Genomic DNA, 22,651 nt, shown 5'->3' with positions numbered 1-22,651 from the left:
CCTTACAGAGTAGCTCTGGAGCTGTTACAGTGCCCAGCTGCTGCAAGAAATCAGCTTGAATGCTTCAGGGGCTGGGGCATAGCCAACATGAGCCCCACACACCGAAGGAGGGTGGAGGTGTTTAATGCGAACTAGGGGTCATCCAAGTGCCGCAAAAGGCTGCCATGCCCTGCACACCCCTTTTCTCTTTTCATATGCAGACGAGGGTTGAGGCCAACTTTGACCCACTGCTTGGATGACATCACCATATGCAAATCCATCTGCTGCAGGCCTTCCCCCAGGAATGCTTGCACTAGTTGTTGCATTTGGTTTGATGTTTGGGGGTGCTTCAGTATTAGGCAGCCTTCTGCCCTCCCATGTTCATCTGAAAATATGTGTTCTCCCTGGAGTTGTTGTCCCCAGATGAGAGTTCCCTTGTGCTGCCTCAGTTGAATCTCCTTTACTTGACAGAGATGTGCCTGAGCAGCGGCCCTCCCCAGCCCTATCCCAAATCATACTTATTTTGCATAGGAGATACCATGGTCATGAAGATTGTTCTCCCAGGGTGAGGTTCATTCATTGCATTCTGGGTATGCTGACCCCTGTGATTTCCCCAAATGTGGGAAACTCGACTGCATTATTTGTGGTAGTGGGGGACTGTGTTTGTTCTTTCCTCTGGTCAGCTCTGGTAAAAGTCAGATTTATTTGTCTCAGATCTTCTTCTAGCCTTGTTCTTCTTTCGAGAGTTTCCTTGTGCTGCCTCGGTTGGATCTCCTTCACTTGACAGGGGGGTGCCCGAGCAGCGACCCTCCCCAGCTCTAGCCCAACTCCTACCTACCTGCCGGGTGAGATACTATGATCATGAAGGTGCTTCTCCCAGGGCAAGGCTCACCCATTGCACTCTGGGTGTGCTGCTCCTGTGATTTCCCCAAATGTGGGAAACTTGACTGCATAATTTGTGTTTCCCCTGGTCGGCTCTCGTTTAATTCAGATCTCTTTGTCTCAGGTCTCTCTCCTGCCTAGTTTGCTGTCTGTTTCCACTTCTCTTTTCTTGAGCCGCTCCCTTCTATGCCCTTGCGCACTATCCTGACTTCTCCCGTCTGCTTAATTTGTGCCTTCCAACGCACAATGCGAACTACAGGTAGTGCTGCAGGGCCCACACCCTTTTACTTGCCTTACAGAGCAGCTCTGGAGCTGTTACAGTGCCCAGCTGCTGCAAGAAATCAGCTTGAATGCTTCAGGGGCTGGGGCATAGCCAACATGAGCCCCACACCGAAGGAGGGTGGAGGTGTTTAATGCGAACTAGTGGTCATCCAAGCGCCGCAAAAGGCCGCCATGCTTTGCACGCCCCTTTTCTCTTTTCATATGCAGACGAGGGTTGAAGCCAACTTTGACTCACTGCTTGGATGACATCACCATATGCAAATCCATCTGCTGCAGGCCTTCCCCCAGGAATGCTTGCACTAGTTGTTGCATTTGGTTTGTTGTTTGGGGGTGCTTCAGTATTAGGCAGCCTTCTGCCCTCCCATGTTCATCTGAAAATATGTGTTCTCCCTGGAGTTGTTGTCCCCAGATGAGAGTTCCCTTGTGCTGCCTCAGTTGAATCTCCTTTACTTGACAGAGATGTGCCTGAGCAGCGGCCCTCCCCAGCCCTATCCCAAATCATACTTATTTTGCATAGGAGATACCATGGTCATGAAGATTGTTCTCCCAGGGTGAGGTTCATTCATTGCATTCTGGGTATGCTGACCCCTGTGATTTCCCCAAATGTGGGAAACTCGACTGCATTATTTGTGGTAGTGGGGGACTGTGTTTGTGCTTTCCTCTGGTCAGCTCTGGTAAAAGTCAGATTTATTTGTCTCAGATTTTCCTCTAGCCTTGTTCTTCTTTCGAGAGTTCCCTTGTGCTGCCTCAGTTGGATCTCCTTCACTTGACAGGGGGGTGCCCGAGCAGCGACCCTCCCCAGCTCTAGCCCAACTACTACTTACCTGCCAGGTGAGATACTATGATCATGAAGGTGCTTCTCCCAGGGCAAGGCTCACCCATTGCACTCTGGGTGTGCTGCTCCTGTGATTTCCCCAAATGTGGGAAACTTGACTGCATAATTTGTGTTTCCCCTGGTCGGCTCTCGTATAATTCAGATCTCTTTGTCTCAGGTCTCTCTCCAGCCTAGTTTGCTGTCTGTTTCCACTTCTCTTTTCTTGAGCTGCTCCCTTCTATGCCCTTGCGCACTATCCTGACTTCTCCCGTCTGCTTACTTTGTGCCTTCCAACGCACAATGCAAACTACAGGTAGTGCTGCAGGGCCCACGCCCTTTTACTTGCCTTACAGAGTAGCTCTGGAGCTGTTACAGTGCCCAGCTGCTGCAAGAAATCAGCTTGAATGCTTCAGGGGCTAGGGCATAGCCAACATGAGCCCCACACCGAAGGAGGGTGGAGGTGTTTAATGCGAGCTAGGGGTCATCCAAGCGCCGCAAAAGGCCGCCATGCCCTGCACGCCCCTTTTCTCTTTTCATATGCAGACGAGGGTTGAAGCCAACTTTGACCCACTGCTTGGATGACATCACCATATGCAAATCCATCTGCTGCAGGCCTTCCCCCAGGAATGCTTGCACTAGTTGTTGCATTTGGTTTGTTGTTTGGGGGTGCTTCAGTATTAGGCAGCCTTCTGCCCTCCCATGTTCATCTGAAAATATGTGTTCTCCCTGGAGTTGTTGTCCCCAGATGAGAGTTCCCTTGTGCTGCCTCAGTTGAATCTCCTTTACTCGACAGAGATGTGCCTGAGCAGCGGCCCTCCCCAGCCCTATCCCAAATCATACTTATTTTGCATAGGAGATACCATGGTCATGAAGATTGTTCTCCCAGGGTGAGGTTCATTCATTGCATTCTGGGTATGCTGACCCCTGTGATTTCCCCAAATGTGGGAAACTCGACTGCATTATTTGTGGTAGTGGGGGACTGTGTTTGTGCTTTCCTCTGGTCAGCTCTGGTAAAAGTCAGATTTATTTGTCTCAGATTTTCCTCTAGCCTTGTTCTTCTTTCGAGAGTTCCCTTGTGCTGCCTCAGTTGGATCTCCTTCACTTGACAGGGGGGTGCCCGAGCAGCGACCCTCCCCAGCTCTAGCCCAACTACTACTTACCTGCCAGGTGAGATACTATGATCATGAAGGTGCTTCTCCCAGGGCAAGGCTCACCCATTGCACTCTGGGTGTGCTGCTCCTGTGATTTCCCCAAATGTGGGAAACTTGACTGCATAATTTGTGTTTCCCCTGGTCGGCTCTCGTATAATTCAGATCTCTTTGTCTCAGGTCTCTCTCCAGCCTAGTTTGCTGTCTGTTTCCACTTATCTTTTCTTGAGCTGCTCCCTTCTATGCCCTTGCGCACTATCCTGACTTCTCCCGTCTGCTTACTTTGTGCCTTCCAACGCACAATGCAAACTACAGGTAGTGCTGCAGGGCCCACGCCCTTTTACTTGCCTTACAGAGTAGCTCTGGAGCTGTTACAGTGCCCAGCTGCTGCAAGAAATCAGCTTGAATGCTTCAGGGGCTAGGGCATAGCCAACATGAGCCCCACACCGAAGGAGGGTGGAGGTGTTTAATGCGAGCTAGGGGTCATCCAAGCGCCGCAAAAGGCCGCCATGCCCTGCACGCCCCTTTTCTCTTTTCATATGCAGACGAGGGTTGAAGCCAACTTTGACCCACTGCTTGGATGACATCACCATATGCAAATCCATCTGCTGCAGGACTTCCCCCAGGAATGCTTGCACTAGTTGTTGCATTTGGTTTGTTGTTTGGGGGTGCTTCAGTATTAAGCAGCCTTCTGCCCTCCCATGTTCATCTGAAAATATGTGTTCTCCCTGCAGTTGTTGTCCCCAGATGAGAGTTCCCCTGTGCTGCCTCAGTTGAATCTCCTTTACTTGACAGAGATGTGCCAGAGCAGCGGCCCTCCCCAGCCCTATCCCAAATCATACTTATTTTGCATAGGAGATACCATGGTCATGAAGATTGATCTCCCAGGGTGAGGTTCATTCATTGCATTCTGGGTATGCTGACCCCTATAATTTCCCCAAATGTGGGAAAGTCGACTGCATTATTTGTGGTAGTTGAGGACTGTGTTTGTGCTTTCCTCTGGTCAGCTCTGGTAAAAGTCAGATTTCTTTGTCTTAGATCTTCCTCTAGCCTTGTTCTTCTTTCGAGAGTTCCCTTGTGCTGCCTCAGTTGGATCTCCTTCACTTGACAGGGGGGTGCCCGAGCAGCGACCCTCCCCAGCTCTAGCCCAACTCCTACTTACCTGCCAGGTGAGATACTATGATCATGAAGGTGCTTCTCCCAGGGCAAGGCTCACCCATTGCACTCTGGGTGTGCTGCTCATGTGATTTCCCCAAATGTGGGAAACTTGACTGCATAATTTGTGTTTCCCCTGGTCGGCTCTCGTATAATTCAGATCTCTTTGTCTCAGGTCTCTCTCCAGCCTAGTTTGCTGTCTGTTTCCACTTCTCTTTTCTTGAGCCGCTCCCTTCTATGCCCTTGCGCACTATCCTGACTTCTCCCGTCTGCTTACTTTGTGCCTTCCAATGCACAATGCAAACTACAGGTAGTGCTGCAGGGCCAACGCCCTTTTACTTGCCTTACAGAGTAGCTCTGGAGCTGTTACAGTGCCCAGCTGCTGCAAGAAATCAGCTTGAATGCTTCAGGGGCTGGGGCATAGCCAACATGAGCCCCACACACCGAAGGAGGGTGGAGGTGTTTAATGCGAACTAGGGGTCATCCAAGTGCCGCAAAAGGCTGCCATGCCCTGCACACCCCTTTTCTCTTTTCATATGCAGACGAGGGTTGAGGCCAACTTTGACCCACTGCTTGGATGACATCACCATATGCAAATCCATCTGCTGCAGGCCTTCCCCCAGGAATGCTTGCACTAGTTGTTGCATTTGGTTTGTTGTTTGGGGGTGCTTCAGTATTAGGCAGCCTTCTGCCCTCCCATGTTCATCTGAAAATATGTGTTCTCCCTGGAGTTGTTGTCCCCAGATGAGAGTTCCCTTGTGCTGCCTCAGTTGAATCTCCTTTACTTGACAGAGATGTGCCTGAGCAGCGGCCCTCCCCAGCCCTATCCCAAATCATACTTATTTTGCATAGGAGATACCATGGTCATGAAGATTGTTCTCCCAGGGTGAGGTTCATTCATTGCATTCTGGGTATGCTGACCCCTGTGATTTCCCCAAATGTGGGAAACTCGACTGCATTATTTGTGGTAGTGGGGGACTGTGTTTGTTCTTTCCTCTGGTCAGCTCTGGTAAAAGTCAGATTTATTTGTCTCAGATCTTCTTCTAGCCTTGTTCTTCTTTCGAGAGTTTCCTTGTGCTGCCTCGGTTGGATCTCCTTCACTTGACAGGGGGGTGCCCGAGCAGCGACCCTCCCCAGCTCTAGCCCAACTCCTACCTACCTGCCGGGTGAGATACTATGATCATGAAGGTGCTTCTCCCAGGGCAAGGCTCACCCATTGCACTCTGGGTGTGCTGCTCCTGTGATTTCCCCAAATGTGGGAAACTTGACTGCATAATTTGTGTTTCCCCTGGTCGGCTCTCGTTTAATTCAGATCTCTTTGTCTCAGGTCTCTCTCCTGCCTAGTTTGCTGTCTGTTTCCACTTCTCTTTTCTTGAGCCGCTCCCTTCTATGCCCTTGCGCACTATCCTGACTTCTCCCGTCTGCTTAATTTGTGCCTTCCAACGCACAATGCGAACTACAGGTAGTGCTGCAGGGCCCACACCCTTTTACTTGCCTTACAGAGCAGCTCTGGAGCTGTTACAGTGCCCAGCTGCTGCAAGAAATCAGCTTGAATGCTTCAGGGGCTGGGGCATAGCCAACATGAGCCCCACACCGAAGGAGGGTGGAGGTGTTTAATGCGAACTAGTGGTCATCCAAGCGCCGCAAAAGGCCGCCATGCCCTGCACGCCCCTTTTCTCTTTTCATATGCAGACGAGGGTTGAAGCCAACTTTGACTCACTGCTTGGATGACATCACCATATGCAAATCCATCTGCTGCAGGCCTTCCCCCAGGAATGCTTGCACTAGTTGTTGCATTTGGTTTGTTGTTTGGGGGTGCTTCAGTATTAGGCAGCCTTCTGCCCTCCCATGTTCATCTGAAAATATGTGTTCTCCCTGGAGTTGTTGTCCCCAGATGAGAGTTCCCTTGTGCTGCCTCAGTTGAATCTCCTTTACTTGACAGAGATGTGCCTGAGCAGCGGCCCTCCCCAGCCCTATCCCAAATCATACTTATTTTGCATAGGAGATACCATGGTCATGAAGATTGTTCTCCCAGGGTGAGGTTCATTCATTGCATTCTGGGTATGCTGACCCCTGTGATTTCCCCAAATGTGGGAAACTCGACTGCATTATTTGTGGTAGTGGGGGACTGTGTTTGTGCTTTCCTCTGGTCAGCTCTGGTAAAAGTCAGATTTATTTGTCTCAGATTTTCCTCTAGCCTTGTTCTTCTTTCGAGAGTTCCCTTGTGCTGCCTCAGTTGGATCTCCTTCACTTGACAGGGGGGTGCCCGAGCAGCGACCCTCCCCAGCTCTAGCCCAACTACTACTTACCTGCCAGGTGAGATACTATGATCATGAAGGTGCTTCTCCCAGGGCAAGGCTCACCCATTGCACTCTGGGTGTGCTGCTCCTGTGATTTCCCCAAATGTGGGAAACTTGACTGCATAATTTGTGTTTCCCCTGGTCGGCTCTCGTATAATTCAGATCTCTTTGTCTCAGGTCTCTCTCCAGCCTAGTTTGCTGTCTGTTTCCACATCTCTTTTCTTGAGCTGCTCCCTTCTATGCCCTTGCGCACTATCCTGACTTCTCCCGTCTGCTTACTTTGTGCCTTCCAACGCACAATGCAAACTACAGGTAGTGCTGCAGGGCCCACGCCCTTTTACTTGCCTTACAGAGTAGCTCTGGAGCTGTTACAGTGCCCAGCTGCTGCAAGAAATCAGCTTGAATGCTTCAGGGGCTAGGGCATAGCCAACATGAGCCCCACACCGAAGGAGGGTGGAGGTGTTTAATGCGAGCTAGGGGTCATCCAAGCGCCGCAAAAGGCCGCCATGCCCTGCACGCCCCTTTTCTCTTTTCATATGCAGACGAGGGTTGAAGCCAACTTTGACCCACTGCTTGGATGACATCACCATATGCAAATCCATCTGCTGCAGGCCTTCCCCCAGGAATGCTTGCACTAGTTGTTGCATTTGGTTTGTTGTTTGGGGGTGCTTCAGTATTAGGCAGCCTTCTGCCCTCCCATGTTCATCTGAAAATATGTGTTCTCCCTGGAGTTGTTGTCCCCAGATGAGAGTTCCCTTGTGCTGCCTCAGTTGAATCTCCTTTACTTGACAGAGATGTGCCTGAGCAGCGGCCCTCCCCAGCCCTATCCCAAATCATACTTATTTTGCATAGGAGATACCATGGTCATGAAGATTGTTCTCCCAGGGTGAGGTTCATTCATTGCATTCTGGGTATGCTGACCCCTGTGATTTCCCCAAATGTGGGAAACTCGACTGCATTATTTGTGGTAGTGGGGGACTGTGTTTGTGCTTTCCTCTGGTCAGCTCTGGTAAAAGTCAGATTTATTTGTCTCAGATTTTCCTCTAGCCTTGTTCTTCTTTCGAGAGTTCCCTTGTGCTGCCTCAGTTGGATCTCCTTCACTTGACAGGGGGGTGCCCGAGCAGTGACCCTCCCCAGCTCTAGCCCAACTACTACTTACCTGCCAGGTGAGATACTATGATCATGAAGGTGCTTCTCCCAGGGCAAGGCTCACCCATTGCACTCTGGGTGTGCTGCTCCTGTGATTTCCCCAAATGTGGGAAACTTGACTGCATAATTTGTGTTTCCCCTGGTCGGCTCTCGTATAATTCAGATCTCTTTGTCTCAGGTCTCTCTCCAGCCTAGTTTGCTGTCTGTTTCCACTTCTCTTTTCTTGAGCCGTTCCCTTCTATGCCCTTGCGCATTATCCTGACTTCTCCCGTCTGCTTACTTTGTGCCTTCCAACGCACAATGCGAACTACAGGTAGTGCTGCAGGGCCCACACCCTGTTACTTGCCTTAAAGAGCAGCTCTGGAGCTGTTACAGTGCCCAGCTGCTGCAAGAAATCAGCTTGAATGCTTCAGGGGCTGGGGCATGGCCAACATGAGCCCTACACCGAAGGAGGGTGGGGGTGTTTAATGCGAACTAGGGGTCATCCAAGCGCCGCAAAAGGCCGCCATGCCCTGCATAACCCTTTTCTCTTTTCATATGCAGATGAGGGTTCCAGCCAACTTTGGCCCACTGCTTGGATGACATCACTGTATGCAAATCCGTCTTCTGCCGACCTTCCCCCAGGAATGCTTGTACTAGTTGTTGCATTTGGTTTGTTGTTTGGGGGTGCTTCAGTATTAGGCAGCATTCTGCCCTCCCATGTTCATCTGAAAATATGTGTTCTCCCTGCAGTTGTTGTCCCCAGATGAGAGTTCCCTTGTGCTGCCTCAGTTGAATCTCCTTTACTTGACAGAGATGTACCTGAGCAGCGGCCCTCCCCAGCCCTATCCCAAATCATACTTATTTTTCATAGGAGATACCATGGTCATGAAGATTGATCTCCCAGGGTGAGGATCATTCATTGCATTCTGGGTATGCTGACCCATATGATTTCCCCAAATGTGGGAAACTCGACTGCATTATTGACCATGGTATCTCCTATGCAAAATAAGTATGATTTGGGATAGGGCTGGGGAGGGCCGCTGCTCAGGCATATCTCTGTCAAGTAAAGGAGATTCAACTGAGGCAGCACAAGGGAACTCTCATCTGGGGACAACAACTGCAGGGAGAACACATATTTTCAAATGAACATGGGAGGGCAGAAGGCTGCCTAATACTGAAGCACCTCCAAACAACAAACCAAATGCAACAACTAGTACAAGCATTCCTGGGGGAAGGTCTGCAGAAGACGGATTTGCATACAGTGATGTCATCAAAGCAGTGGGCCAAAGTTGGGTGGAACCCTCATCTGCATATGAAAAGAGAAAAGGGGTATGCAGGGCATGGCGGCCTTTTGCGGCGCTTGGATGACCCCTAGTTCGCATTAAACACCCCCACCCTCCTTCGGTGTAGGGCTCATGTTGGCCATGCCCCAGCCCCTGAAGCATTCAAGCTGATTTCTTGCAGCAGCTTGGCACTGTAACAGCTCCAGAGCTGCTCTGTAAGGCAAGTAAAAGGGTGTGGGCCCTGCAGCACTGCCTGTAATTTGCATTGTGCATTGGAAGGCCCAAAGTAAGCAGACAGGAGGAGAAGTCAGGATAGTGCACAAGGGTATAGAAGGGAGGGGCTCAAAAAAAAAAAGAAGTGGAAACAGACAGCAAACTAGGCTGGAGAGAGACCTGAGACAAAGAGATCTGAATTATATGAAAGCCGACCAGTGGAAATACAAATTATGCAGTCAAGTTTCCCACATTTGGGGAAATCACAGGGGCAGCACACCCGGAGTGCAATGGGTGAGCCTTGCCCTGGGAGAAGCACCTTCATGATCATAGTATCTCACCTGGCAGGTAAGTAGGAGTTGGGCTAGAGCTGGGGAGGGTCGCTGCTCAAGCACCCCCCTGTCAAGTGAAGAAGATCCAACTGAGGCAGCACAAGGGAACTCTCGAAAGAAGAACAAGGCTAGAAGAAGATCTGAGACAAAGAAATCTGACTTTTACCAGAGCTGACCAGAGGAAAACACAAACACAGTCCCCCACTACCACAAATAATGCAGTCGAGTTTCCCACATTTGGGGAAATCACAGGGGTCAGCATACCCAGAATGCAATGAATGAACCTCACCCTGGGAGAACAATCTTCATGACCATGGTATCTCCTATGCAAAATAAGTATGATTGGGATAGGGCTGGGGAGGGCCGCTGCTCAGGCACATCTCTGTCAAGTAAAGGAGATTCAACAGAGGCAGCACAAGGGAACTCTCATCTGGGGACAACAACTGCAGGGAGAACACATATTTTCAAATGAACATGGGAGGGCAGAAGGCTGCCTAATACTGAAGCACCCCCAAACAACAAACCAAATGCAACAACTAGTACAAGCATTCCTGGGGGAAGGTCTGCAGAAGACGGATTTGCATACAGTGATGTCATCCAAGCAGTGGGCCAAAGTTGGGTGGAACCCTCATCTGCATATGAAAAGAGAAAAGGGGTATGCAGGGCATGGCGGCCTTTTGCGGTGCTTGGATGACCCTTAGTTCGCATTAAACACCCCCACCCTCCTTCGGTGTGGGGCTCATGTTGGCAATGCCCCAGCCCCTGAAGCATTCAAGCTGATTTCTTGCAGCAGCTTGGCACTGTAACAGCTCCAGAGCTGCTCTGTAAGGCAAGTAAAAGGGTGTGGGCCCTGCAGCACTACCTGTAGTACGCATTGTGCGTTGGAAGGCACAAAGTAAGCAGACAGGAGGAGAAGTCAGGATAGTGCACAAGGGTATAGAAGGGAGGGGCTCAAAAAAAAAAGAAGTGGAAACAGACAGCAAACTAGGCTGGAGAGAGACCTGAGACAAAGAGATCTGAACTATATGAAAGCCGACCAGTGGAAACACAAATTATGCAGTTAAGTGTCCCACATTAGGGGAAATTGCAGGAGCAGCACACCCAGAGTGCAATGGGTGAGCCTTGCCCTGGGAGAAGTACCTTCCTGATCATAGTATCTCACCTGGCAGGTAAGTAGGAGTTGGGCTAGAGCTGGGGAGGGTCACTGCTCGGGCACCCCCCTGTCAAGTGAAGGAGATCCAACTGAGGCAGCACAAGGGAACTCTCGAAAGAAGAACAAGGCTAGAGGAAGATCTGAGACAAAGAAATCTGACTTTTACCAGAGCTGACCAGAGGAAAGCACAAACACAGTCCCCCACTACCACAAATAATGCAGTCAAGTTTCCCACATTTGGGGAAATCACAGGGGTCAGCATACCCAGAATGCAATGAATGAACCTCACCCTGGGAGAACAATCTTCATGACCATGGTATCTCCTATGCAAAATAAGTATGATTTGGGATAGGGCTGGGGAGGGCCGCTGCTCAGGCATATCTCTGTCAAGTAAAGGAGATTCAACTGAGGCAGCACAAGGGAACTCTCATCTGGGGACAACAACTGCAGGGAGAACACTTATTTTCAAATGAACATGGGAGAGCAGAAGGGTTCCTAATACTGAAGCACCCCCAAACAACAAACCAAATGCAACAACTAGTACAAGCATTCCAGGGGGAAGGTCTGCAGAAGACGGATTTGCATACAGTGATGTCATCCAAGCAGTGGGCCAAAGTTGGCTGAAACCCTCATCTGCATATGAAAAGAGAATAGGGGTATGCAGGGCATGGCGGCCTTTTGCGGCGCTTGGATGACCCTTAGTTCGCATTAAACACCCCCACCCTCCTTCGGTGTAGGGCTCATATTGGCAATGCCCCAGCCCCTGAAGCATTCAAGCTGATTTCTTGCAGCAGCTTGGCACTGTAACAGCTCCAGAGCTGCTCTGTAAGGCAAGTAAAAGGGTGTGGGCCCTGCAGCACTGCCTGTAATTTGCATTGTGCATTGGAAGGCCCAAAGTAAGCAGACAGGAGGAGAAGTCAGGATAGCGCACAAGGGTATAGAAGGGAGGGGCTAAAAAAAAAAGAAGTGGAAACAGACAGCAAACTAGGCTGGAGAGAGACCTGAGACAAAGAGATCTGAATTATATGAAAGCCGACCAGTGGAAATACAAATTATGCAGTCAAGTTTCCCACATTTGGGGAAATCACAGGGGCAGCACACCCAGAGTGCAATGGGTGAGCCTTGCCCTGGGAGAAGCACCTTCATGATCATAGTATCTCACCTGGCAGGTAAGTAGGAGTTGGGCTAGAGCTGGGGAGGGTCGCTGCTCAAGCACCCCCCTGTCAAGTGAAGGAGATCCAACTGAGGCAGCACAAGGGAACTCTCGAAAGAAGAACAAGGCTAGAGGAAGATCTGAGACAAAGAAATCTGACTTTTACCAGAGCTGACCAGAGGAAAACACAAACACAGTCCCCCACTACCACAAATAATGCAGTCGAGTTTCCCACATTTGGGGAAATCACAGGGGTCAGCATACCCAGAATGCAATGAATGAACCTCACCCTGGGAGAACAATCTTCATGACCATGGTATCTCCTATGCAAAATAAGTATGATTTGGGATAGGGCTGGGGAGGGCCGCTGCTCAGGCACATCTCTGTCAAGTAAAGGAGATTCAACAGAGGCAGCACAAGGGAACTCTCATCTGGGGACAACAACTGCAGGGAGAACACATATTTTCAAATGAACATGGGAGGGCAGAAGGCTGCCTAATACTGAAGCACCCCCAAACAACAAACCAAATGCAACAACTAGTACAAGCATTCCTGGGGGAAGGTCTGCAGAAGACGGATTTGCATACAGTGATGTCATTCAAGCAGTGGGCCAAAGTTGGCTGGAACCCTCATCTGCATATGAAAAGAGAAAAGGGGTATGCAGGGCATGGCGGCCTTTTGCGGTGCTTGGATGACCCTTAGTTCGCATTAAACACCTCCACCCTCCTTCGGTGTGGGGCTATGCCCCAGCCCCTGAAGCATTCAAGCTGATTTCTTGCAGCAGCTGGGCACTGTAACAGCACCAGAGCTGCTCTGTAAGGCAAGTTAAAGGGTGTGGGCCCTGCAGCACTACCTGTAGTTTGCATTGTGCGTTGGAAGGCACAAAGTAAGCAGACGGGAGAAGTCAGGATAGTGCGCAAGGGCATAGAAGGGAGCAACTCAAGAAAAGAGAAGTGGAAACAGACAGCAAACTAGGCTGGAGAGAGACCTGAGACAAAGAGATCTGAATTATACGAGAGCCGACCAGGGGAAACACAAATTATGCAGTCAAGTGTCCAACATTTGGGGAAACCGCAGGAGCAGCACACCCAGAGTGCAATGGGTGAGCCTTGCCCTGGGAGAAGCACCTTCATGATCATAGTATCTCACCTGGCAGGTAAGTAGGAGTTGGGCTAGAGCTGGGGAGGGTCGCTGCTCAGGCACCCCCCTGTCAAGTGAAGGATATCCAACTGAGGCAGCACATGGAAACTCTCGAAAGAAGAACAAGGCTAGAGGAAGATCTGAGACAAAGAAATCTGACTTTTACCAGAGCTGACCAGAGGAAAGCACAAACACAGTCCCCCACTACCACAAATAATGCAGTCGAGTTTCCCACATTTGGGGAAATCACAGGGGTCAGCATACCCAGAATGCAATGAATGAACCTCACCCTGGGAGAACAATCTTCATGACCATGGTATCTCCTATGCAAAATAAGTATGATTTGGGATAGGGCTGGGGAGGGCCGCTGCTCAGGCACATCTCTGTCAAGAATTTATAAAATCTTTACATATATATAACCAAATGTCAATATATATATAGAACCCAGCGCTCCTATCAAAACTTATCTATTTCACCAATTTGTTGCTTATTTAATCTTTATACATCTATTAATTTTCACCATATATTATAAAATGCTGCTCCCATAGGTAGTACTGTTCTACCAATAATAAACCAAATTTTAAAGATAATCACATTTGTTATAAAGGGAGCGCAAAAAAAAAATATACAAGCTCTTTATTTTAAAAAAATATATATAGACAGAAGAAACCCACATTCAATAAAATACAATGGAGTCAACATATATAGGCACCACTATCCATATCTAAATGTAATCAGGATCTATTTCATATTGCCCTTGATGACAACGGAATGTTTATTAAAGTGTCCAAAAAAATCCTCCTGGATACAGCTGTTGTAATTTATTCGTTACTTTCCAATTGTAATTGATACATTAAATTCCTTCTTGTGGATGAACAGCAACAGTTGTAACCAACGCCTCTTATTTACTGCAGTTAAAGTTCATATGTAACTCACGTGAGTAATGAAAGAAAACAGGGGGAGAGCGCTGTGATGGTTGGTGAAACACAGCGGTATGCTACGACCCCCGTTAACCGTGGCTGGATAATATTGGCACTCGCGGTCGGGATATTTCTCCCTGCCGTGGGGTAGAGACCTCCTTTTGCTCGGTCTCAAATTGCTTTTTCCCCTTCACCGCTGTCTTTACATCAGACGTCCGCCGTGATGTAGCTCGTTCATGAACGGGCTTATATCTCAGCAATCAGAGTGTCCTGTAATCACCTTTCTTACGCGTTTCTCCGCTGTTATCCAAGAGCGGTTTCGTCAGAGGATACATCAGCAGCCTAGCAGGCTCTTTTTAAAATGCACCGGACCAATAGCATTACTAATTAGTTGATTGGATACATACATGAACTAATTGGATGCATACATGTAATGACTCAAATATGGAACAATTTTCTAATTGCAATTGCACATATAAAGGCATTTCATAATATAAAAATAAGCAACATGGTGATTAAAAATAATAATAAAATAAGCAACAAGGTGGTTTAAAAAATAACAGAAAATATATAATCTATATACAGATTAACCTATAATCTTTCAATCAATACCTCATATCTATAATCACATATACATAATTCAGAGACTCAGCACTAAGGATCCCCATTTACTTATATAAAACTGTCAAAGTCAGAAAAATATCACTATGCACACTGCCATATCTGCACCTCATGCGAGCTCACGCTGCGCGTGCAAGAGCTCTCCCGTTCGTGCGCATACTCGCAGTCGCGTGCACCCGCAGGCGCACGATATGCGGATTTACGGTAGAGTTTGTATGCGTCTAGCGGGCGACTCAATCGATATATATTTTAACCATATAATGTATTTTGTAGATTATGGTCCCTTTGATAGAATCTGAAAGTTTAGTTAATATAGCATGTTCATGGACAGAGAGATCCCTCTTTGTTTGATACGAAGGGTCAGACATGAGTCATACAGTGGTGTTTAGTATCCATCGGAAGAGTATTTAATTAGCAATATTCCGGTGTTGGTTTGAAGCAGATTAATCGCTCGTGCGAATAGTTATGGACATAAGAAGTTTATGTACTTTTACTATTATTTGCACTTACTTATCCATGCGGCGGGAAACCTAGTTTCCCACCCACCTGAGCAGTTGGAAATAGTCACAGCCCACCTGTATGAATCAACCTATAACCTTTTGTTATAATGCGAAGACGAATTCCTGTGTCCAATGAACAATGAGATTGTAGGGACCATTGAATTGTATTGTGTGTGTGGGGCATAAATAGACAAGCCGATCATATCCAGCTCTCACTCTTCAACGGTTCTCATTGCTGATAATCGGGAGCTGGATATCCAGAGGCGCATGCGATCGTTCCCCTTGGGCGTAAGTTTTTCTCCGCAATCATATTGTCTTTATTGGTATTGTGGGCCATATCTCTCTCTCTCTCTCCTCTCCTCTTTCTCTCATTTTTTTCCTTAAACGTACTTGTATTGTATTGTATTTCCTGTGTAGTTATCTGGTTAGTTAGTCTATGTTATATTGGTAGTGTATGACTTGTATTGTATTATTCTTTTGCAAGTATAACATTCATATAAGGCGTTAGACCCTAAGCCCGGCATTTGTGTATTTCTTATGGTGTTAAGTATTCTCAGGTCTGTCGGAGACGCTCGAACAGCTTTAAGTTAATAAGGTTACATTGTGTTGCATCTACACCCCACCATTACACTAAGGTTTTTCCTGTATAATACATTGTTCATGGTTTACATGTAAAGGTTTAACATTGTGAGCGTCTGCGCCGCTGGTGATCTCCTCGTGGTACCGAGCGTACGCTACGCTAAGCGATTGTTACGCAACGTGCGTACCCTTACGGTACTCCAGACGTCAATAGCGTACAGTGTTCTTAGGCCTCTTAAAGGGTTTTAAGTAAGATAAATATTTAGCTTTATCAATTGGCGGCTCGTCCGTCCTTCACATATCTGCACTAGGTAATTTCAGCAGACATTATCCATCAGCAAAGGGCGGGAGGTCATATTCCTCGTAGTGCTGTTTGGATAAGCGTCTGCTTCGCTTAGTAAAGGGTGCTGAGGGAATCCGGAACCGGAGGTAAGAACAACACGCTAGTGTCTTTTAAAACTGTTTATTTCTGTCTTGCGTACGCACGCACATATCTGCATTTCTTTTCATTTTCGTGTATTTTCATATATCACTCTTCTGTTTGCCATTTTATAATTGATAAACGTGCTAAGAGAGATTTGCCGCTATTTCATAGTTAAAGAGTAAAAGTAATACATTAAGGTGTAAATTGAAAAGCACGCACGCAGCTCTACCTAAAGATACAAGGAGAGATTGGTGTGGTGTTCGGTAGATGATCGAGGATCATCTACATTGATAAACGTGTAAAATTGTGTTACGGTGGATATTTGCTTTGTGTACACGTGTCTCTAACAAAGGGTGAGACTCGCGTACGCAACTCAAAGGCCGACGCACGCAGCGTATATTACGCAACGGAGCGTCCGGGTACGCCCACGTAACTCAAATCACACGCTAGTGTTATTGTAACAGGCGAAAAGGTGGCAACGCGATAAATAGCGCAAATCTATTTTAGTGTCCGAAATTTAGATTAACAGATCCTTCTCCAAATTTACAACACATCTGGTCTAAAGGAAAGAAAATTTCTGCGCAGAAATAGAAATAGAAACAAAAGTGTACATGTGGTGAGTGAGTGTTTGCATATATAAGTTTATACAATTTTTTGAGGTTGAACCACAAGAAGTCGAGTTCTCGCAGGGTACATACATGTAAGTGACGTGCATGGTGGCAAGGGAGGCATCCTTTGTTAAACATAAAATCTGAGCATTAGAGTATAGCAGACCAGGAGGTCTATTGTAGCACAGACCAGGAGGTCCGGAATTGACCAGGAGGTCCAGGTACAGCAGACAAGGAAGTCCGCTATAAATAGAGAAAAGAGCACAACCCAGGGGGTTGGTGCAGAACCCATATAGGCCATTAAAGCTCATGCTGAAGGAATTCGCAGCCGCAATTTTCGATTCCACTGGTCGCTCTGCACATAAGATTAGTTGCTTATGTGCAGACTGATTGTACCGCACGTAATTGTGTGCATTAGTTAATCTGACCAGTACCATTTGTGTACGAAACGGGTCATAAACACTATTTGTACATTCTGACGTGATTTGTGTAATTTTTTATTTTCTGAAGGGAAGTTCGCTGGTCACTCAGGAATTATCCAACAACCAACAGTTACTGGAAAGGGTTAATGCTCTGCGGATCACACTCACATGTTCCAGTAAACGAAGGTTCATAGGGGCCCTGGGTCGAGTACGCCAGCACTAGGGCAGTGTGTAGGTCGTATTGGTCGGCGTGGGCGAGTGAGTGGGGTACTCGGTAAACCGCCACCGTCAGCCTATCTTGAACATTTTGGTTTTTGTAAGGGTTCGCTGAAGACCCTGATTGAAGGTCAGAGGTGGTGAAAGCAACACCTACAGGTATGGGGGCCAATTGTTCAGGTAGGGGGCGATCAACCTCGGTTCGGGTTGATTCAGTAAACCGACCAATCGGGTCGGCAAGGTACGTAATGTGTGAAAAATACGGTTCACACACAGAGGTTTTATGTGATGAATGGGAGAGAATGACGGTACATGACGGGGAGAAGTTCCCAAGAGTAGGCAGCTTTAGCCCAGAAGTGTTACAAAATCTAAGGAGGAGGATATGTCTCATTAAATCAACAAAGAGACGGATTAAACATTATGATTATTTGCAGTTATGGCAACAGGAGGGTGAAATACAGAGAGGATTGGCTCAGGCGGCGGGATCTAACCCTATCAGGAAACTGATAGCCACGGCACCGCCGCCACCATACATATCAGGAGAGAAATCGGTTGCGGAGAATGACGCATTAGGGTGTAACAAACAAACACTTAGCAACTGTGTAAATGTTAATAAGTTAACCAATGCAAGTATTAACCCGTGCAAGTTGTACCCTGTTTTGAACTTTCCCCAGGAGTGTGATCAAGAGGACGAATCGGCAACAATATCGGCGCTCTCTCTAGCAGCCACCATATCAGAAACAACAGTAGGCACGGCCCAACCCTTAAGATTAGTAACAAAGGCCCCTAGCGGAGGGACAGGTGAGGTCGTATCAACAGGTAAGTACGGCACCATACACTATGCTGAAACCATTTCACCACAGGCTGTAGAATCTACACAGAATGATGTTATTAAACTTGCTCCCGTTAGGGTAATAGCAGTTCCAAATGGGAAAACGGACACTACAGGAGTCACTCCTATCAGGAACATTGCCATGTACAGCCCGTTTTCCCGAATGGAATTAAGAACCATAGTGTCTGAATTCCCTGACCCTAGGAAAGACTTAGTTGCTAGCCAGAAATACATCAGAGACCTAGGGAACACTTTAGAGCCCAATAACAAAGACTGGCAGGTATTGCTGAGGGCTTGTTTACCCTCCAATGTCGACTCGGCTCAATTTTTAGCTGACTGTGGATTGGATCAGGATGTACCTCTTACAGATGTGTACAACAAAGACAATGTAAAAAGGATAAGTTTACAGTTAAAGGAGTATTTTCCAGCTGTAGTTAAATGGAACAAGATTTTCTCCATTAAACAAAAGGAGTCAGAAACAGCTGCAGAGTATTTTCACAGGGCATTACTAGATATGGCAAAATACACAGGCATAGAGGACATTAAAACAAACATAAACCATCGAGAAGTAGCAGTATCTGTACTAATGGATGGTTTAAAAGAGGCATTAAAGACAAGGGTACAGACCACGCAACCATGTTGGCGAGGTCTGTCGGTGGCTACTTTGAGAGAGGCAGCTGTGGATCACGATCGGAATATCACCAGACACAGGGAATTACAAGGTGATAAGTTAATGGCCGTAAGTATACAGGCCCTGACCACAAGGCAGCCTTTGTATAAATCACCAAACCCTGTGGGTAAGTCGAATGTGGTAACCTGTTATTTCTGTCATAGAGAGGGACACTTTGCACGAGACTGTAAATCGAGAAACATACAAAAGTCTTATCAACGCCCTAGACAACGACACGACACACGACATTGGGAGCAGGGTCCGCAGAAACGGAGTTATGAGCCACATGCAGGGGAAACAAAAAGATACCCCCCGAACAGAGACTGGCAAGCCTCTGGCAGTTCCCAGTTAACCCCTTCACAAGTAGTTGCTGCCAGCGGGATTCAGGGAGGTCACCATACCCAATAGGGGTGTGGCCATACCTGTAATCTGCAGCCAGTAAAATTGATTGCAAGTCTTGGTAGTGAACCCGAAATTGCAATTGATGTAGCTGGTAAAACATTAAACTTTCTTGTAGATACGGGGGCGGCCAAATCAGTGATAAATTCGACAGTGGGCATGAGAACCACTGGTAAGACAATTCCAGCCATGGGAGTAACGGGAGTAGTCCAGCATTACCCTGCTAGCAAACCAGCCGAGATTACAATAGGGCCTTTACATACCAAGCATTCCTTTTTGCTGGCTGCATCGGCACCGACAAATCTCTTGGGAAGAGACTTATTGTGTAAAATGGGGTGCGTCATTTATTGTACTCCTGAAGGTGTATTCTTGGACATACCTGAGAATCACGCTCAGGAAGTGCGAGACATGTTAGACTCCCCATCAAAATTAATGTCACATACCATTATGACAAATAGGACTCCATCCCAAGTAGAAGAAATGACATCCCAGATACCAGAGTCACTGTGGACTAAAGACGGACAAGACACTAGATTGATGGCAAACGTAGCTCCAGTAGTTGTGCAAGTAAAAAATGGTAGGATAGCTCCAAAAATCCCACAATACCCTCTGAAGCCAGAGGTGGAGTTAGGAGTATACCCAGTAATAGAGCGCTTGCTACAACAGGGCATCCTGGTAAGAACATCCAGCACAGCCAATAGTCCCATCTTCCCTGTGAAAAAGAGTGGGGGGAGGGGTTACCGGCTAGTGCAGGATTTAAGGGGGATTAACAAAATAGTTGAGAGTCAGTTCCCCGTAGTGCCAAATCCAGCTGTCATCCTTATGCAAATCCCTCCCACTGCGAAATTTTTCACTGTTATTGACCTCTGCTCCGCTTTCTTTTCGGTACCTCTGCACCCTGACAGCCAATATTTGTTTGCATTTACATACAGAGGAGTCCAATACACATGGACTCGATTACCACAAGGTTTCATAGACAGTCCAAGTATATTTTCCCAGGCTTTGCATGATTGTTTACAGTCTTTCCAACCAGAGAGTGGATCAATATTGATACAGTACGTGGATGATTTACTACTGTGTTCAGATTCATTGGAAGCATCCCTGAAGGATACGAAACAGCTCCTGTTTCATCTTTCAGACACAGGACACAAGGTTTCCAAAGACAAGTTGCAATTATGCCAAACTAAAGTAAAATATTTGGGACACTGTCTAACACAAGGACACCTGACCGCTGATAGAATTCAAGCAATTAGAGACATGACTCTGACTCAAACCCAGCAACAGATCAGAATGTTTTTAGGAATATGTGGGTATTGCCGTAACTGGATCCCAGGATTTTCCATTCTAGCATTACCTTTGCAGGAGATGGTCTCCTCAAACAAGCCTGATCGGATTTCGCACACAGACGAGTCCGAGATGGCATTTGAGAGACTTAAACAGTGCCTAACGCAGGCACCAGCATTTGGTATGCCAGACTATGGGAAACCCTTTGAGCTGTACGGAACAGAAAGTGCTGGTTGCGCAGCAGGCGTCCTAACCCAAAAGCACGGTGATGCCAGCAGGCCGGTAGCATACTACAGCGCTCAGCTAGATACGGTAGCGCGATCCCTCCCCACATGCTTGCGAAGCGTTGCTGCGATAGCATTGCTAGTAACGAAAAGCGAAGATGTAGTGCTAGGTCACAACCTCACAATTCATACACCACATGCAGTGTCAGCCTTGCTAAATTCTGCCCAAACCAGACACGTCTCATCAGCGCGGTTTACAAGATGGGAATTGGCACTAATGGCCCCCGTAAACATCACCATAAGGAGATGCAGTGCATTAAATCCTGCAACATATCTCCCAGGTGTGCCTGGACAGGCACAAAGGGTGGAGGATGAGAGTGGTGGGGAAGGAGAATTTAATACAAAGGAGGACACACATGATTGTATGGAATATTTGACCCAAAATTTTACCGCAAGGCCTGACATCAGTGACAACCCACTGGAAGATGTAGATCTTACCTTCTACACGGATGGTAGTTGTCACAGACAGTCGGACTCGGGAGACTTGTGTACTGGATACGCAGTCGTAGATGATCAAGGCACCATAGAAGCAGAACCGCTAGGCCCACCTCACTCAGCCCAGGTTGCTGAACTGGTCGCCCTAACCAGAGCATGTGAATTGGCTAAGGGCAAATCAGCCAATATCTACACCGACTCTAGATACGCATTCGGGGTAGTCCATGATTTCGGAGCCCTATGGCGCCTCAGAAATTTCATGACGGCAGCTGGTACACCGGTAGCGCATGCAGCTCACATCAAAAGGCTTCTAGCAGCGATACAGGAACCCGACAGAGTGGCTGTTATCAAGTGTAAAGCACACACATATAGCCAGGACCCAGTATCACTTGGTAACAGCCGAGCAGACGAAGCTGCTAAGTTAGCAGCTGGTACCCCCAGACAGACAGACACCACACAACTGATGGTATTTAATACCATCAACACACAGAAGTTGTGTGAGATGCAAAATTTGTGTTCCACACAGGAAAAGGCAGTCTGGAAGGCAAAAGGATATGGCCAGGAGTCCTCAGGACTCTGGACGGATGGACAGGGTAAACCAGTGGCCCCCAGAGCATATCTTCCATGTTTAGCTGAGGCAGCACACGGGCTGACTCATCTGGGCAAGGAGGGAATGTGCAAGTTGGTAAGAGCATATTGGTGCGCCCCAGGATTTTCATCTCATGCAGGTAAGAGAGCAATGTCATGCCTTACCTGTTTGAGGAAGAACATCGGAAAGGCAATACCAACAGAACCATCTCATATCCCACCTACAGGCGGCCCTTTTCAGGTAATACAGATTGACTTTATTCAATTACCCCCTTGTCGAAATTTGAAATATGTACTTGTTTGTATAGATGTATTCTCAAATTGGGTTGAAGCATTTCCTGCAGCCACAAATACCACTATGTTTACTGCTAAGAAAATTGTGCAGGAATTTGTGTGTAGATATGGTATCCCTAGAATAATCGAAAGTGATAGGGGTACCCATTTTACAGGTGATGTCTTTCAAGGAATGTGTAAGTTGATGGGAATTGATAGTAAGCTGCACACTCCATACCGTCCACAGGCGAGTGCGAAGGTGGAAAGAGTGAACAGCACTATTAAAAATAAACTGAGCAAAGTTATGGCAGAAACAGGATTGGCATGGCCAGAAGCTTTACCCATAGTACTGTACAGCATCAGAACCACTCCCAGGTCCCCTCTTAATCTGTCTCCCTTTGAAATCTTGTTTGGTCGACAACCGCATGTTATGATTAACCCTCAGGATGATTTGAAGTGTAACAATGAAGTGACTGTAAAGTACCTGATTAACATGAGTAAACAGCTAAGGAATCAAAAAGATAATTTGAAGTTATTGATTCCTGATTTACCAGATAGTAATTGTCATGACATTGAACCTGGGGATTATGTAATGATACGGAATTTTCTACGCTCAGGTTGCCTTATTGAC

The 22,651-nt window shown here is 47.4% G+C and overlaps 22 non-coding genes across 22 annotated transcripts; 14 read left to right on the top strand and 8 right to left on the bottom strand.

Annotated features, from left to right (window-relative positions):
* The first annotated feature begins 493 nt into the window (after window positions 1-493).
* On the top strand, window positions 494-657 carry LOC134987252 (U1 spliceosomal RNA). Its single transcript, XR_010192948.1, has one exon. It is a non-coding gene; the product is annotated as a U1 spliceosomal RNA (small nuclear RNA).
* A 152-nt stretch (window positions 658-809) lies between these two features.
* LOC134987222 (U1 spliceosomal RNA) lies at window positions 810-972 on the top strand. The gene has a single exon (XR_010192921.1). It is a non-coding gene; the product is annotated as a U1 spliceosomal RNA (small nuclear RNA).
* Window positions 973-1,643: 671 nt separating this feature from the next.
* On the top strand, window positions 1,644-1,807 carry LOC134987242 (U1 spliceosomal RNA). The gene has a single exon (XR_010192938.1). It is a non-coding gene; the product is annotated as a U1 spliceosomal RNA (small nuclear RNA).
* A 152-nt stretch (window positions 1,808-1,959) lies between these two features.
* LOC134987211 (U1 spliceosomal RNA) lies at window positions 1,960-2,122 on the top strand. Its single transcript, XR_010192910.1, has one exon. It is a non-coding gene; the product is annotated as a U1 spliceosomal RNA (small nuclear RNA).
* A 671-nt stretch (window positions 2,123-2,793) lies between these two features.
* LOC134987241 (U1 spliceosomal RNA) lies at window positions 2,794-2,957 on the top strand. The gene has a single exon (XR_010192937.1). It is a non-coding gene; the product is annotated as a U1 spliceosomal RNA (small nuclear RNA).
* A 152-nt stretch (window positions 2,958-3,109) lies between these two features.
* LOC134987210 (U1 spliceosomal RNA) lies at window positions 3,110-3,272 on the top strand. The gene has a single exon (XR_010192909.1). It is a non-coding gene; the product is annotated as a U1 spliceosomal RNA (small nuclear RNA).
* A 671-nt stretch (window positions 3,273-3,943) lies between these two features.
* LOC134987268 (U1 spliceosomal RNA) lies at window positions 3,944-4,107 on the top strand. Its single transcript, XR_010192965.1, has one exon. It is a non-coding gene; the product is annotated as a U1 spliceosomal RNA (small nuclear RNA).
* Window positions 4,108-4,259: 152 nt separating this feature from the next.
* On the top strand, window positions 4,260-4,422 carry LOC134987226 (U1 spliceosomal RNA). Its single transcript, XR_010192924.1, has one exon. It is a non-coding gene; the product is annotated as a U1 spliceosomal RNA (small nuclear RNA).
* A 673-nt stretch (window positions 4,423-5,095) lies between these two features.
* LOC134987250 (U1 spliceosomal RNA) lies at window positions 5,096-5,259 on the top strand. Its single transcript, XR_010192947.1, has one exon. It is a non-coding gene; the product is annotated as a U1 spliceosomal RNA (small nuclear RNA).
* Window positions 5,260-5,411: 152 nt separating this feature from the next.
* On the top strand, window positions 5,412-5,574 carry LOC134987221 (U1 spliceosomal RNA). The gene has a single exon (XR_010192920.1). It is a non-coding gene; the product is annotated as a U1 spliceosomal RNA (small nuclear RNA).
* Window positions 5,575-6,245: 671 nt separating this feature from the next.
* Window positions 6,246-6,409, top strand: LOC134987240 (U1 spliceosomal RNA). The gene has a single exon (XR_010192935.1). It is a non-coding gene; the product is annotated as a U1 spliceosomal RNA (small nuclear RNA).
* A 152-nt stretch (window positions 6,410-6,561) lies between these two features.
* Window positions 6,562-6,724, top strand: LOC134987209 (U1 spliceosomal RNA). The gene has a single exon (XR_010192908.1). It is a non-coding gene; the product is annotated as a U1 spliceosomal RNA (small nuclear RNA).
* A 671-nt stretch (window positions 6,725-7,395) lies between these two features.
* On the top strand, window positions 7,396-7,559 carry LOC134987239 (U1 spliceosomal RNA). Its single transcript, XR_010192934.1, has one exon. It is a non-coding gene; the product is annotated as a U1 spliceosomal RNA (small nuclear RNA).
* A 152-nt stretch (window positions 7,560-7,711) lies between these two features.
* On the top strand, window positions 7,712-7,874 carry LOC134987207 (U1 spliceosomal RNA). Its single transcript, XR_010192907.1, has one exon. It is a non-coding gene; the product is annotated as a U1 spliceosomal RNA (small nuclear RNA).
* Window positions 7,875-9,380: 1,506 nt separating this feature from the next.
* LOC134987218 (U1 spliceosomal RNA) lies at window positions 9,381-9,543 on the bottom strand. Its single transcript, XR_010192917.1, has one exon. It is a non-coding gene; the product is annotated as a U1 spliceosomal RNA (small nuclear RNA).
* A 152-nt stretch (window positions 9,544-9,695) lies between these two features.
* On the bottom strand, window positions 9,696-9,859 carry LOC134987255 (U1 spliceosomal RNA). Its single transcript, XR_010192951.1, has one exon. It is a non-coding gene; the product is annotated as a U1 spliceosomal RNA (small nuclear RNA).
* A 674-nt stretch (window positions 9,860-10,533) lies between these two features.
* LOC134987220 (U1 spliceosomal RNA) lies at window positions 10,534-10,696 on the bottom strand. The gene has a single exon (XR_010192919.1). It is a non-coding gene; the product is annotated as a U1 spliceosomal RNA (small nuclear RNA).
* Window positions 10,697-10,848: 152 nt separating this feature from the next.
* Window positions 10,849-11,012, bottom strand: LOC134987257 (U1 spliceosomal RNA). The gene has a single exon (XR_010192954.1). It is a non-coding gene; the product is annotated as a U1 spliceosomal RNA (small nuclear RNA).
* Window positions 11,013-11,686: 674 nt separating this feature from the next.
* Window positions 11,687-11,849, bottom strand: LOC134987219 (U1 spliceosomal RNA). The gene has a single exon (XR_010192918.1). It is a non-coding gene; the product is annotated as a U1 spliceosomal RNA (small nuclear RNA).
* Window positions 11,850-12,001: 152 nt separating this feature from the next.
* Window positions 12,002-12,165, bottom strand: LOC134987254 (U1 spliceosomal RNA). The gene has a single exon (XR_010192950.1). It is a non-coding gene; the product is annotated as a U1 spliceosomal RNA (small nuclear RNA).
* Window positions 12,166-12,826: 661 nt separating this feature from the next.
* Window positions 12,827-12,989, bottom strand: LOC134987230 (U1 spliceosomal RNA). The gene has a single exon (XR_010192929.1). It is a non-coding gene; the product is annotated as a U1 spliceosomal RNA (small nuclear RNA).
* Window positions 12,990-13,141: 152 nt separating this feature from the next.
* On the bottom strand, window positions 13,142-13,305 carry LOC134987238 (U1 spliceosomal RNA). Its single transcript, XR_010192933.1, has one exon. It is a non-coding gene; the product is annotated as a U1 spliceosomal RNA (small nuclear RNA).
* Between the last annotated feature and the right edge of the window lie 9,346 nt (window positions 13,306-22,651).

The sequence above is a fragment of the Pseudophryne corroboree genome (genome assembly GCF_028390025.1).
Source record: "Pseudophryne corroboree isolate aPseCor3 chromosome 7 unlocalized genomic scaffold, aPseCor3.hap2 SUPER_7_unloc_8, whole genome shotgun sequence".
NCBI classification, from domain to species: domain Eukaryota; kingdom Metazoa; phylum Chordata; class Amphibia; order Anura; family Myobatrachidae; genus Pseudophryne; species Pseudophryne corroboree.
This window is presented reverse-complemented; position numbering and strand designations above follow the sequence as displayed.